The following is an 11,801-nucleotide window of genomic DNA, read 5'->3' on the forward strand; positions in this document are numbered from 1 at the left end:
CGCGACAAAACATCCGACGTCGGAGCGAATTGAACGCCCACCCGCAACCGCAATGCCCCGCCTCCAACTGCAGACAAATAGTCGTCACCAGTTGCCACCGCTACCCTGCCTGTACTGTACGCACCCGCAACCTCGCGCCACCACCACCAGAGGACACGACAACTCGAAAGCCCGAAGCACCAGCGCCCTCGCATCGTCCGTCCGCTCCGGGTCCCCCAACAGTACACCGTGCCCACAACAACTTCCCGGAGATCACCTGCGCGAACGACGTGCGACCAAACACCGGCGAGCCGTCCTTCATTGGCATCCGGGGCCTTGGCATCTCTCGAGCGATCTGCAAGGACCAACTGCGTCGCCCACCTGATGCCAATCGCTCAACTCCCACCCTACCCTGTCCATGTCCATCCATGCACGATGCGCACCGTACCTGCACTAGTGGCCATCACAAACTAGCAGCGCCTCGCTGAATGCTAATCATTGCAATCATTAGCGCCATCTTTGCCGCTTCATCCGATCCTTTGTTTCTTTCTCTACCCCACTACCCACAATCGTTCCTTCCCTCTCGGCCACCTTCCTTCTCCTTTTGTCATCTCGGAACCGACTCCCCTGATTAATCAGCTCTATTTTACCACCACAGTGTGTCAAAGCAAGGGAGATAAAGAGGCAGTGGCACATTCTGCTCAGTTCACATCACGCCACATCATGGTAATAACTTACTGGACCGCCGGTGATGGATGTACTGGTGGTACGCGGTCGGTGGTGAACGAGTAAACTCGCCGTCCCTGTCAATCTGCCACAGTGATGCCGCGCCCACGCTGAAAGCACCACGGCCTACTTTTGCACCGTCGTGTTGATGTGTTGCTTGTCACTCTGCATTGCAACTTGGGTACTACTACCAACACATACTTAATCCAGTACAGAAAGGGTCACCCTCCAACTATTCCCGTAGAGGGCCGTAGTTACCAACTTAATCCAGTACCACGAAGCACGAAGCTTGCTGGAGCTTCAGGCTTTCGGCCGTCTCTTCAGCCTTCCGTCTGCTGCCAGTCTTACTGTCTGACAATCTCCTTCCGGTTAATTAAGCTCCGCGTGTGCTTCACCACTGCGTCTGCGTGCATGCCTTTCTTCCTGCTCTGTTCTCTCGGATGTGATGCCTCAAAGTTAAAGTCCCCACTGACTAATCACTGACCGGCACTGCCGCTGCGCCATCGAAGACCTCCCGGCCCGAGAGCGAGCCTACGCAGTAAATGCCCGATATGTGTAGCTGCTGCAGCCCCTTTTGTCAGGCTTGCATAGATGCATGTAGGATAGGAAGGAAGCTGCTGCTGTTATCTGCGCTGCGGCTTCTTCAATAAAAACTTCACACTGGGGTCCTGCAGTGCTTGCTGGTTGCATGCCATGCCACTGCCCCGTTGAATCTCTCGATCCAGTGGAGTGAGCCATATGCTTCTGGTTGTTGGCAGCTCACTCGATCGACCGAGCTTCGCAGCAAGTGTGTATATAGAAAAATAACGGCAGGGGTCGCAGGACGGACCATGCCTGTTAATGGAGCAAACGGCGGGCCATATGGTAAGCCCAGCGTTTCCATCCATCTGCGGCGCGCCGGAGCTGTAAATCGGGAGACAGATCGCGGTGTGCCCATCACCGTGGATCGATTGTGAGTTCTGTCTGCTTCTGACGACGCGGGCCGTACCCCGAAGCTTCTTGCGACAGTAACACACGACGAAGAAGATATGCCGACGGATCGATCGACCGGTTCAGGAAGAGCGCACTGTTCACCCGCCCTGTACATGCACGTCCATGTTGACTCGAAGAGGAAATTGCATAATCCACCACTTATTGGGGCTAGTGTTGCACAGAACACCTACTATACGGATTTGTTGCAGAAAACACCACTATTGGTGTAATACATTGCAACTAGATCTAATCTAGTGTTTGGATACATTGACATAATTTTATACAGATGGGTCCCACTTGTAAGTGCACATGTGGCAATAAAAACCGGTCACATCAGCCAACATATTAGATCGTCATTATCTCCCAAACTTGTGGTTCAATTGAGCCGAAACTTTCTCAAATTAGTATTGAATACATGTAGTATTTACTGGAATTGTTTCTCATTTTTCTGAAAAATGTCAAAAATTGAACCAAAAATTGTACGGGCTAACCAAAACTTTCATTATCTTCAACCCATTGATCCAAATGGGGTAAAACTTTCCCAGAATGATACTGTAGACATGTGAAATTCACTGGATTTTTTCATATTTTTTGAAATTGTTAAAATTTGAACCAAAATTTAAATGAAACAAGTTCGGCATGTGATCACTAGCACCAAAAAAACGGTAGATATTGTTGCCATTAGATTTTAGCATCCAAGTATTTGCTATATGGCTACTACAGCAAACTAGTTGTCATGTGGCCAATACAACCATCACAAAATAATATGACTAGTCTTGCATACTTGGTCTGGAGGAGGCGCTCCCCTGACAATATTGTTGCCTACCAGACAGCGTTCCCCTGGGCACAGCCGCCAAAGTTCTTTGACTTTACCTGCTCCAACGATGAGGATGACGCGTACAGCTGTGGGCAAGAACTGCTGTGAGGCTTTTTGTTTTTATTATGTTTTATTATATTTAGTTATGTTTGAAGGGGACTTTGGCCAGCGGTTTTAATGTTTAATCATGTATTATTAATATTCATGTTTTAAATTTAAATATTTTTTGTGCCTATTTAGTTTTTCTAAGACCACGCGGACAAATGCGTTGGCCACGGTGGGTGCACCAGCCGACCCAAAAACCCCGGACATGCATGTCTGCTCGGCCGACCCAAACGGATAAAAATCACATTCCTTTGCATCAGCCGGTTAGAATTGACTTACAAGCGGGATCCATTTGTCTGAAATTATGTTAATATAGCTAAACACTAGATTAGACCTATCTGCAATGTATTACACCAATATGTGGTGCTTTCTACAACAAATCTGTATAGTAGGTGTTTTATGCAACACTAGCCCCAATAAATGGTGGTTCGTGCAATTCCCTCCGAGAATCACTCCCACTGAAGAATCGGGCGCGAGTTGTGCGCCCCATACGCGCTCGCGTGTTAGATTCAGGTGGTGCAGTAGGAAGGGCCAGCGACCGTCGAGATGCTTGGACGATTTAACGCACGACTGTTCTCGGGTAGTCGAGAGGAACGTAGAGCCTGTTCAAAATGTACGAATTACATCAAAATCCTCCTCCAAAATGAGCTTACACTTTCAGCTGATTTAATCTGGACGTACAGCCCAAATTAACCCTTGCAGTTAGTTAATTTTTTGATGCCGGGAAAAAGGAGCAAACATTCGGGCATCCGAGCCTGAGCCATCCACGGCCTCCCTCCCCCACACGGCTGCAAGTTTCAACGGCTGCTCTCTCACAGTCGCGTGATGTGAAGGCGGTGGTTGATGCCAATCATGCTGCGGTGTTGTTATCCGGCAGCATTTGCAAAGGTGATGGCGAGCTCACTAATGTCGATGCATGCATGCATGCGGAAATGGGGCCTCGATCGGCATGAAGACAAATGGGAGGCGCTACGTCTGCTAGAGCCGTTTGAGGGGGTATCCCATGTTCTCGTGGACGGACGGGAAGACAATTCAGAATCATCTGGTCATAATCTGTCCTTTGCCTCCTTGATCCCCGGCGATCTTTGGGATGCCAATGGGGCACCGCTTCACGTGCCAGGTGAGCTCCTGCTAAATCCAACCTCGTCTTCGTGAACAAACTTGATCGATCCAATATTTCTCAAGATCCGTTGGTATCTGTTTGCCGTCGGAGGTAATTGCGTCAGTGTTAGTGAGATGCCAAAATGGCGTGTGAGTTAGTGGGGTGCTCAAGCTTTGCGTATTCGCGAAAAAAGGTTAGTGGGATGCCTGATGGTAGGTAATATTATGAAAACTGAAAATCCTCTTTAGTTCACGCATGGGACTCTAGATCCCAACTGCACTTGCACTTTTCTTTTTCTGAAGAAGAAATGGAAATGCCACTTTACCAATTTCAGGCAATATTTTTTCCCCAACTTTTGGACTCAGCCACGAAGGAATAAACCAACTAGCAAGCTCTTGCTTTGATGTAATTCACATTTTGGTTGAAAAAAATTGTTTTGTAATTCCTCACATAAGGACTCCGGAGATACTAGGTCCACAGTCCCCACCTACACAACCAAAGTTGATAAAACTCCAAAAATAGTTTTTTCTTTTGACTCAATCAACTTCTTCTCCTTACCATTTGGGGAAGGACAAGAAAATTTGGGGGTAGGAAACATTACCTTGAATTTCATTCCTGTGATTGGTTTAGAAGATGTTTCCTTTTATGGTTCATATTGTGGATTGGGTTTATCTCTATAGTAATCAGAGGGGCCCAATTGTAAGATTAATCATAGGGACCATGTTGTAAACATGAAAAGGTAGGAGCTTAGTGGGTCCTTAACCCATTTTTATCTGATTAGAGAGGAAAGGACCCATGGAATTTTTACTCTTATAACGTGAATTGAATCTATTCAATTCACTCTTATGAAGCAAATATATAAGTTCTTAAAAAGTCAAGTTTTTTCTACAAATATATATACATCTACTCTAACTCTAAGTATTTGTAAACTTTCACTCAATAATACAGTTACTTGCAGGCTACACAAAAGACAAAATCTATACGAAATACAACAGCAACAGAAAAAAAAACATATCAATCTATGTGTTTTTTGTATATTACACTAGAACTAGATATTCATGAAATTTTGTATGTATATATTGTTGGAAATATGCCCTAGAGGCAATAATAAAAGCATTATTATTATATTTCTTTGTTCATGATAATTGTCTTTATTCATGCTATAATTGTGTTATCTGGAAATCGTAATACATGTGTGAATAACAGACACCAACATGTCCCTAGTAAGCCTCTAGTTGACTAGCTCGTTGATCAATAGATAGTCATGGTTTCCTGGCTATGGACATTAGATGTCATTGATAACGGGATCACATCATTAGGATAATGATGTGATGGACAAGACCCAATCCTAAACATAGCACAAGATCGTATAGTTCGTTTGCTAGAGTTTTTGCAATGTCAAAGTATCTCTTCCTTCGACCATGAGATCGTATAACTCCTGGATACCGTAGGAGCGCTTTGGGTGTATCAAACGTCACAACGTAACTGGGTGACTATAAAGGTGCACTACAGGTATCTCCGAAAGTATCTATTGTTTTATATGGATCGAGACTGGGATTTGTCACTCCGTATGACGGAGAGATATCACTGGGCCCACTCAAGTAATGCATCATCATAATGAGCTCAAAGTGACCAAGTGTTTGGTCACGGGATCATGCATTACGGTACGAGTAAAGTGACTTGCCGGTAACAAGATTGAACGAGGTATTGGGATACCGACGATCGAATCTCGGGCAAGTAACATATCGATTGACAAAGGGAATTGCATACGGGGTTGATTAAATCCTCGACATCGTGGTTCATCCGATGAGATCATCGTGGAGCGTGTGGGAGCCAACATGGGTATCCAGATCCCGCTGTTGGTTATTGACCGGAGAGCGATCTCGGTCATGTCTACATGTCTCCCGAACCCGTAGGGTCTACACACTTAAGGTTCAGTTACGCTAGGGTTGTAGGGATATGTATATGCAGTAACCCGAATGTTGTTCGGAGTCCCGGATGAGATCCCGGACGTCACGAGGAGTTCCGGAATGGTCCGGAGGTAAAGATTTATATATGGAAAGTCCTGTTACGGGCATCGGGACAAGTTTCGGGGTTATCGGTATTGTACCGGGACCACCGGAGGGGTCCCGGGGGCCCACCGGGTGGGGCCACCCATCCCCGGGGGCCACATGGGCTGTAGGGGGTACGCCTTGGCCTGCTTGGGCCAAGGGCACCAGCCCCACTAGGCCCATGCGCCTAGGGTTTCCAAGGGGGAGGAGTCCTACTAGTGGAAGGCACCTCCTAGGTGCCTTGGGGGGGAGGGAAACCCCCCTTGGCCGCCGCACCCCCTAGGAGATTGGATCTCCTAGGGCCGGCCACCCCCCCTTGGCACCCCTATATATAGTGGGGGAGAGGAGGGACTTCATACCTTGAGTCCTTGGCCTTTGGTTGCCTCCTTCTCCCTCCTCTACACCTCCTCCACCTCCTTATTGCTTAGCGAAGCTCTGCCGGAGTACTGCAGCTCCATCAACACCACGCCGTCGTGCTGCTGCTGGTGCCATCTCCCTCAACCTCTCCTCCCTCCCTTGCTGGATCAAGAAGGAGGAGACGTGGCTGTTCCGTACGTGTGTTGAACGCGGAGGTGCCGTCCGTTCGGTGCTAGGATCTCCGGTGATTCGAATCACGTCGTGTTCGACTACATCATCCCCGTTCTTTGAACGCTTCCGCTCGCGATCTACAAGGTACGTAGATGCATCCAATGACTCGTTGCTAGATGAACTCCTAGATGATCTTGGTGAAACGAGTAGGAAATTTTTTGTTTTCTGCAACGTTACCCAACATATATTGCACATTTATACTTATGTGTATACTTTCCTCAGATTATTTGTAAGTGCAGAACGTATTTTTTTGATGAAAACATGTGTTGGACAAATTATTCAAAACAAACACATTCACTTCCAATTAAATACAAAGTACATGCCTACAGAAGTGAGAAAACATGTGCTTATTATTTGCACTAGGCTATGATTGATGACATGTCTCATCTATGCGACGTCCCAATATTCACTCCCATACCTATGTTTTCCATAATTGTTTACTATCTTCGAGATAATTGATACTTGATAATTGTTGGGTATTTTGTTGCTTTCAATTACATATTTGCAACCTGCAACAACGAAATCACTCTTATTATCATTGCTCTTAATAAATTCATTTGACCAAAGTACTTGTGGTCAAGCATGATTGAATTGTCAACTCAACTGTTGTAGATTGTCAATATTCTTTCGCCTCCACCATGTCGAATATAAATTAGGGTTGTAATCAGGGGCGGAGCCAGGAAGTATCACCAATGGGTTCACTAAGAATTTGGGAATGAACTAACTATCGTCTGTAGTGGTAGAGGCTGCTAATAAATCCAGGCTCTCCCAAAATCCTTCACAACTTATCCAAGATTGATAGACCGAAGTAAAAATAGTAAGTTTATTTGCCTTGCACCATTAATTTAGCAAGAGCGGTAATTCCATCAGGACCAACATCATGTCGTTTATCTGAATCAAAATCATCTGGATAAAACTCAAATAGCTTCACTAAGCTCCTCAACACATAACTCTTCTCCCAATCCAAATCTTGCTTTATTAAGACTATATTCTGGAGTTCCCTTCGGATTAGTCGGAATATGACAACTAATTTAAACATGTTTCTATCTGAGTAAAGGCCATGTGGGACTACCAGTAGCACATCATTTGTTTGCTTGCGTATAAGGGTGGCTTTGAAGTACTTGCTTTATTATCTTATCTTGACATAGTGATTGTTCTTTTTGCAATCAGATAATTAAGGTTGGATAAGATTTGTACAAGAGGGACATGATATGCTATCGTGGGTACTAATATTTTGAATAGCAATTGTCGGCTTACCGCTGCCGGTTGCCAGCGTGAGGGTGGTGAGAGAGATGATACCAATATTTTCTATGTCAGCTTGCTGCTACCGTCTACCAGCGTGAGAGCGATGAAAGAGAGAAGAGTATTCAGATTTATTTTCCATTCGCAAAAAAGATTTATTTGCTTCTGTCCATTATGGTGGTGAAGCAGCTCGATCTAAAGATCATGCGGCTAGTCTGCTGCAAGCTACCAAATTGATTTATTTTATTTGGGCATGCACAACTTGCAATGAATACATGGACTAAAAAGGCTTTTTTTCAGTGCAGCTAGCCACTCAATGGGTTCAACCATGATTTTTGTCGGGTTCACACATCGAGAACCTGTAAAAGTGCTACTTTATCAGCTAAATTTTGTTGGTGTCATCTGCAACCAAAGCTTCTAGGCTAGCTACGCCCCTGGAGAGGAGTCTACGAGGCCGCGTGCCAATCAAGTTATTATCCGTTCACCTGTCATGCAGCATGTCTACATGCATGTATGAATATTTTTTGCAGAGTTCAAGATTCTGAAAATCCATTCTTCCTTTATAATATCGAAATATGTATGTGGCAACCGTGTGGCAGATTGCAAAACTACCACACGGTTCCCAAGCCCTTCGATCGGCATCCCAGGCACGATCCTCTTTTCCCGTTTTCTGATTTTGCATATCCCGGTCATGTTCCTCCCGTCTTCCTCCCCCCACGCCTAGACGACGGCGCCTTCCTCCGCTTCCTCCTCCCGGGCTTCAAGCCAGAGCCCGCGGCCGCGTCTGGACCCAACGCCTCATCGTGCCCCAGCCAGATCCACTACTGGCGCCCGCCCCGGCGAGCGCCTCTTCACCCTACCTCCCGTGTGACTCCTACCGCCGCACGCCCGCACCTTTTCTCAATCCCTCCGATGCGGATCGCTCCACCGGCCGGCGCCCAACGCGGGTGGCTTCACCGGCCGGAGTCCCCCGGTGAGGTGAATGGTCAGGGATTTTTGTCGGGAGCATGGCTCATGCATGTAGGCGAGAGACAGGTATGGACCTCTCCCTGAAACCGAACAGAGACGAGGACAATGCCGGGGCCAGGTGAGCTGCTGCGACGGTGCGGAGCGAGATGACGGTGTGGGTTGTCATGGAGAGGAAGGGCGGTAGTGGTAGCAGCGACACCAATGACTAGGCGGCCATGACCAGGGGACGTTCCAATCTTTGGTGACTTGGTCTTTTTGACCTCTCCTACTTCGTTGTTCCACAATCTTCTGCAAATGCATATACTGCTCTTGCCCGAGGTTGCTCTACTCTACTCAGGTCCTGTGATGGATTTCTCTGAAGTTCAGGTTTCTCCGTCTTTCAAACAAGTGTTTGTTTTCAGAGCATTATTATCTGTTCAACCGAGTGTCTTGTCTCCCTGGCTGATGGTACCATCAAGATTAATAAAAGAAGTTGGGCTATGGATTTGGACCTCTCATTCTGCATGATTTTCTTTCCTCCAAAGCGACTCAAGATCATGCGATCTCTGAATCTACTATAGTCTGAACTATTTGTCTGTTGTGCCTAATGGTGAGACGGCATATGCTAATATGCAGATGATGAGTGTCCTACATTTACCTGATCTTGTCAATGCTAAAGAAGATCAGTAGGGAGCAGATCAACAATGTAAATGTCAACACTTTGCAATGTGCTCCTCTGGTTATTATAGTAGTAGTAAAGACAAAATCACAACGCTCATTTGGATGTGTAACATGCATCTTTTTTTGGATCCATGATGACGAATCGCTGTTGTTTTTGGTTCATGCATGACATGGCTTGCAGCTCCAGTGCCGTACCTAGTTCATGAAAATATACCACTGTGTAACTTCTATGTAAATATGACGGTAATGTACAGGCCACAAAGCTCATAAATCAAGTACAAACATCATGGCCAGGAATATATTTTTAAAAAATTTACCCCGGTAACTTCTATGTAAATACCTTGATAATATGCACAGTACCGATATGATAATTTGCACACGAACACCTTGGTAACATTTTCGCCCCGAAGGAAAAAATATCGAAAATATACTCCCAGTAACTTCTGTGTAAATAGGATGATTATATACACATTGTATGCCTAGCAACTTACTTAGCCTACGTATAACTTTTGGCTTTGGAAAAAAATTGTTCAAGACCCCCCACCTTAGTAAATTTTGTGTTAATACCTTGATAATATACACACCACAGATATGATAACTTGCACATGAACACCTTGGTAACCTTTTGACCCGAGATTTTTTTGACAATATAACCCCGCTAACTTCTGTTTAAATAACATGATAATATATGCACGGTAGGCGTGGTAACTTACTTGGCGTAGGCGTGTAAACTTTTGGCCAGGGAAAATTTTTGTTTAAAAATGTATTACGGTAACTTATGTGTAAATACTTTGATAATATGCACACCACATATATGATAACTTGCACATGAACACCCTGATAACTTTTTAACCCTAGAGGGAAAAATGTTTGAAAACATACCTCGATAATTACTATGTAAATTGCATTCTAATATACGCATCGCAGACTCGATAACTCACGGACAAACACAATGGTAATGTTTTTGACCGAGAAAAAGTAGTTGAATACATACCTCATAACTTATGTGAAAATAGCACGATAATGTACGAAACACATACTCAATAACTTACATACAAACGCCACAGTAACTTTTTTTGATAGGGAGAAAAACTTGTTGAATAATATAACCTCAGTAACTTATGTGGAAATAGCACGGTAATATACAAATCACGTACATCATAACTTAGTACAAATACTGCGGTAACTTTTTAGACCGGGAGAAAAAAAGTTGTTGAAAACGTTTACCCCAGATAACTTATGTGAAAATAACACGATAATATACGAACTGCATGCTCGATAACTTATGTATAACAACGCGGTAATTTTGACCAAAGGGAAAAACATTGTTGAAAAACATACCCCCCTTCCTCATGGTAGCTTATGTGAAAATAGCATGGTAATATGTGAACCGTATACCCGACAACTTACCAGAAACACCGCGGCAAGTTTTTTGACCGGGAGAATGAACATACCCCGATAACTAATGTGAAAATAATATGGTAAATACAAACCGCATACCCTGTAACTTATGTACAAATACCGCGAAAACTTTTAACCAAGGGGAAAAAGTTTTTGAGAAACATCCCCCGATAACTTATGTGAAAATAGCACGGTAATATATGAACCACATACCTACTAAATTAAGTACAAACACCTGCGGTAACTTTTGAACGGGAGGGGGGGGGGTGCTGAAAAATATAACCCCGGTAATTTATGTGGAAATAGCACGGTAAGTTGCATACCATAGGCTTGGTAACTTATGTAGCCGAGGCGTGGTAACTTTTGACCCAGAAAAAAGATTCGTCGGAACACACCAACATGGGTTCTAGTTTCGAAGATCTCATCGCGACAAATCTTTTATGTGAAAACGGTTTTTGCATCAGACCAACGGTTTAAGCTACAAAACATTTGAATTTTTGAAATAGGAGAGAATCTAGGATGACATCAGCTTTTTTGTCCTCTAGTGCATGTATTTAATTAGAGAGAGGGATGGGCGTGGAAAGAGAGTTAGTCACACTGTAATCTATATCCTAATGCATGCATGCATGTATTTATATGGGAGGAAGGAGGAGTGTGGTAGTTTTGCTATCCACCACACATGTGCCAAATATCACGGTCCTTATAATATATATACACCATCAAATTCAACTCATGCAGCCTGCCCCGTCTGTGTCTTGCATGATAGGATTCCGTTTAATTAGCCTTCGTGATCATCTATTTGGCCTTGGTAAGTGTATTTTTTGTTTAAAGTGCTTAATTGATGGCGTTTCAATGGGTCAGGCTAAAACGAGCAGTCACCTGTACTAGATAATTTCAAAAGCACCAATGGTTCGTCGACAGTGGTTCGTGCATTATTGTTAGGGGTATGCGGAGCCAGGAAGTTTTGCTCTTCACAACTTATCCAAGGTGGGGGCCAATGCCCCCCCCCCACCCCGACAGAAATGTCATATTTGCATCACAACAGGAATGTCCATGTGTAGTGGGCGTGATCATCCATGACAACCAAGTAGTAGCAAAAATTGGAGTTGCTAATGACAGGGGAGAACCAAACATCACAGTGCAATAGCTGAAACGGAAAAGTGAAAACGGAACCAAACATCACAGTTGC

Source organism: Triticum dicoccoides, chromosome 3A (assembly GCF_002162155.2).
Source record: "Triticum dicoccoides isolate Atlit2015 ecotype Zavitan chromosome 3A, WEW_v2.0, whole genome shotgun sequence".
NCBI lineage: Eukaryota > Viridiplantae > Streptophyta > Magnoliopsida > Poales > Poaceae > Triticum > Triticum dicoccoides.